Source organism: Nannospalax galili, unplaced genomic scaffold, assembly GCF_000622305.1.
Source record: "Nannospalax galili isolate Female #2095 unplaced genomic scaffold, S.galili_v1.0 scaffold243, whole genome shotgun sequence".
Classification (NCBI taxonomy): domain Eukaryota; kingdom Metazoa; phylum Chordata; class Mammalia; order Rodentia; family Spalacidae; genus Nannospalax; species Nannospalax galili.
The window spans coordinates 9,362,844-9,367,556 of NW_008353490.1; positions in this window are offsets into that span (position 1 = coordinate 9,362,844).

The window sequence follows — 4,713 nt, forward strand, 5'->3', positions numbered from 1 at the left end:
AACCTCAGCAAACTCCAAGTAAGGTTAAACTGCAAGGAACCAAGAAACTGACCACAAGCAGCAAAACTACAGAAAGTCAAAGACAAGGAGAAAACATCAAAAACTGAAAGAAAAACAAACCTTGTTTCTTCGAGGGAACCCTGGTGAGGTTAACACCTGACTTCCAAATAGAAGCAAAGGAAGCCAGAGGACAATGAGATGGCAACATCCAGAGCTCATAAAGCAAAAAACAGCCACAACTCCTGAACTCAGCAAAGCGTCTTGTCAAAATCTGAGATGAAATAAATACTTTTCTAGAGAAACAAAACTTAAGAATGTGCAGAAAGAGCTACATTTCAAGAAATGTGAACAATTGGCTCAAGCGAGAATTCCTATACAGTAACCTGTACCCCATGAAGGAGTAGAGTTCGGGAGGCCATCACATGATTTTACAAGATGCTATAATTGTGTTCTAGTTTGTCTCTCCATTGCTGTAACAAAATACTCAGACCAATACCAACTTGGGGAGGAAAGGATTTATTCAGCTTACATCTTCCGGGTCACAGTTCATCAGGGAGCCCAAGGTAGGAACTCAGGGCAGGAACCTGGAGGCAGGAGCTGAAGCACAGGCCGTGGAGGAATGCTGCTTACTGGCTTCCTTTCCTGGCCCCTGCTCAGCTTGCTTTCTTATGCAACACAGGCCCATCTGCCCAGGGATGGCACCACCCACAGTGGGCTGGGCCCTCCCACATCACTCAACAATAAAGAAGATGCCCCACAGACATGGCCACTGGCCAGTCCTGTGGAAGAAATTCCCCAATTGTGGCTCCCTCAACCCATGTGTGTCAAGTTGACACTAAAGCTATCCAGCACAAATGGCATCTTTTCTTCTCACAACTCATTTAAAAAGCAATTGCATAAAATAATGTGTGTATAATGTAGTGTTTGGCCTGTAACTGACAGAAATGTTACCCAGGTGTAATACATTTGCCAATAACAATACAGTGTCTAAAGTGACTACAGATGGTAAAGTAATAATTCCCATAATGCACTATGAGGTTTGTAACATCACTGTCTATAATACTATAGAAACTAACTTCATCAAAAGGAAGCAAAGGAGAGCTCCACAGAAGTAATGTTTCTGTGTCACTGGAATGGAGTTAGTATAAATCTAAAGCTAACTAAAAAGTTAAATGTAGATGACACTGAGGACACACTGAAAACTAGAAAAACACAAAGCTACACTAAAAACTTTCACCAAGGCAAGGAAAGTAACAATAGGGGTCAGAAAGAAAACAACAGGAGAACAGTAGAAAACAAAAAGTGAAATTTGGTTATAACATTAAATGTGAATGGATTAACCTTTCAATCAAAGGGCAGCAACTGTCAGAATGGATAATAAAATATTGTACAAGCTTATACTGTCTTCCAAATAGTTTGCTTTACATTCAGAAGTACACACTCACTACCAGGATGGAAATATACATCAATTAAAAGAGCAAAGTCACAAAAGCTGGAGTGGATATGTTGAACAAAAAGTGTCATCAAAGATTGCTGAAGTGTGGATGCTGAACATCCTCCAAAGTCCCATGTGTTAAAGCCTTAACGCCCTAGGGAAGTGGTAGAATCTTTGAGCAGTGAAGCCTGGTAGAGGTATTTAGGCCCCTGGGGGCTGGCCCTTGATGAGTGCTCCAGCCACCCCTCTTCTCTTTGTTTCCCAGCTGAAGTGAGGCTGCTGTGTTCTACCTGGTGTTCCCATAGTGATGCACTGCCTCATCACAGGTCCAAAGCAGCAAGGTCTCAGTAATGTCTAGAGTCTCCAAAACTGTGAACCAAAATAAAAACTTTTTCTTCATAAGTTACTTATCCTTGATATTTTTGTGTATGTGTTGGAAAACTGACTGACAGATTAAGAGGAACATTTCATAATAACAAAAGGGCCAATCTGTGAGAAAGGTAAAGCAATTATAAATACATATGCACCTAACAACACAGTTCTCAAATAGACAGACCAGCAGAACAAAGAGAAAAACAGAGAATTCTATATGTAGTAGGAACTTCAATACCCTGCTTTTAACAGTGGATTGAACAAAACACCTGCAAAAAAATAGAAGACTAACAATGTGTAAACCAACTAGACTTCCCTGCCAAACATCTGTAGAGCATCCACCCAGCAGCACCAGGATACACATTCCGAGCATCTCCCAGGACACACTGTACTAGGCTATAAAGCAAATTCCAGCAAATGCCAGATATCTCTCCTTTAGTCACAAAGCAAGCAGTCAAGCAGGCAGACAGTGAGGCTGATCTGACAGGTATAAAGGACCTTGAACAAGAGGAAGTAAGTACAGTGGGTCCTGTAGGTACCTGGTGATAGCCCTCAGAGGTGGGATGAAGTGACTCCAGCCTCAGGAGTTGGGTGTGACTGGAAATGGTTTGGATAAGAAGGGTTTGGATGAGAAGGTTCTTTGGTGGCCTCTCCAAGCAAAGGAGGTGTAGAGTGAGGAAAGCCAGGCTAAGCAGTTTGGCCTTGATTCTGATGCCTTGGGCCTTTGCCCAGAGGAAGGTTGTTGATTGACTGACTGATTGTTTTTCAGGCCTGTGTCAGTTTCCCCTCAAGAGACAAAATACTTGAGTAAATCAATCTAAAAGGAGGAAAAGTTTACCTTAGCTCAAGCACTCATGGTCTACTGGCTCCTCTGCCCTAGGCCTTTAGCAAGGCAGAATATTCTGACAGCAAAGCATGTGGGAACCAAGCTGGTGATCGCATGACCTTGGGAAACAGGGAAAGAGAGGAAGGGGTCAAATCTCAATATCCCCTCCAATGGCATGCCCCCCAGTGACCTAACTTCCTCTCATTAAGTTCCACTATATAGCACTGGCTCTATCAGCTGGAAAACAAATTTTTAGTCATGGCCTTTGGGGCCTTTTTGACCCAGACCATTATGCCTCAGAGTGAAGTGAGTGGTGAGCTGGGTGGGACAGACTATGGAAGGTTACCTTGCTCCAGGGAAGAGGCAAATATTCGAGAGATGTTTCACAAATAAATATGTAGTGTTGAGCTCACTGATCCCCAAATTTATGGTCCTCCAAAAGGCCCTGAGGTTTGAGAGGGGATTCTGACAGTGCTGACACAGGTGTGTAACTAACTGTGAGGCTGGACTTGATTGGCTTAAATTTCTTTTTAGCACTTCAAAACTAACTGGACAGTGGGTGTGAATCAGTGGTACAGCACACTTAAAAGTCCTCAGTTGAACACAGCACCAAATAGCCTGCCAACCAAACAACCAAAAAACAGTCAGATGTAGTGTTCCAGGCCTGTAATGCCATAATTTGGGAGGTGGAGGCAGAAGGATGAGTTCAAGGCCAGCCTACAGGAGACCCTGTCTTTCAAAACTAACTTCCCTGGATGCTGGCTTGTTATTTTCATCCTCCTCTGCAGGCTCTGGCAGAAGGCCCATTTCCCCATCCTTCCCAACACCTCACAACCCTGGGCCTCCTCCCAGTAATCAAAGGTGCTCTGAGAGGGAAGGAGATGAACCCATACTGGCAAGACTCAATCAGAGGCTCCAGGGTGTAGAAATAGGAGTTTTAAAATGACCACTGCTGTGGCTCAAAATGCAAATGTAGGAGAACAAGTGTGTTTAGCTACAGATGTTTTACGTGATTTTCGCGTGGTCAAAAGAAGTGCCCCCTAGCCTGGCATACCGCACCAGCCCACAGCGCGCAGTGTGCACAGCTCCCAACGGACCTGAGGAGGGGCCTACCGGGCTCCCAGCTAGAGCACAGCAAGTCTGGTCCCGGCAGCTCCCGCCCCTGCTGCCCTGAGCTGGAAGCTCCTGCTCAGCGTGGACGGCATCCGGGCCACTTGTGTTTTCACACCAGGTTTAGGGAAATGAATCAACAAAGACAGCGGAGACTCTTGGAAACATGTGATGATGGACAGGCAAGTGCGCCCCGGGAGGAAGGATTTGGCATCCAAAGACACTTTTTGATGGTAAGCTTTTAGGGGTGTATTTGCCCCAATAATCCGCAGAAGCAACAGTAATCTAAAAATAGTCTTGTTTTCTGTCCTAAGCTCCTTTTAACTTTGTTAGTCATCACCAACCCTTAAAATAAAACCCGGGCAACGTCTCTCCTAGTAGCAGCTATAAACAAACCTCCTCTAGAGGAGGCCGGAGGAAAAGGAAAAGAGGCGATAGGGACGCGCAGGGAGCCCGGCTGCCGGACAAGGCTGGAGTCCGCGGTGGCCCCAGGGCCTGGCGGACAGCACCGAGCTGGCCGAGCTCCTACGTCGCCGCCTCCGGAACTCCCTGCGCCTGGCGCTCGGCCACCGTGGTCCCGGCAACGGCATTAAACAGAGGGAAACAGGCCCGGGATTCCGTCACCCGCGGGGGATAAGGAGGGCATTGAGACAGACAGGAAAGGGCTTTTCTGGATGGGATGAAAAGTTATTTATTGGCGAGGGAGGGAGAGGAGTAGACAGGAGGAAGAGGAGGAGCAGGAGGAAGAGGAGGAGATGAAGGCAGAGGAGGACGAGTCCTCCCAGCCCCTCTCCCCTAGCAGCCCGCCGTCCCCAGGGCACGTGTTTGGGGCCGCCACTCCCTGAACGTGCTAGAGTGGCAACAGGTCGCCGTTTCTGACCCAACTTGCCTGACCTCGAACCTCTGTAGTCCCCAAGGTCAGGGCTAGGGCTTGGTCCTCCCGCAGTACACCAGCCCCCCCCCCCCCCTT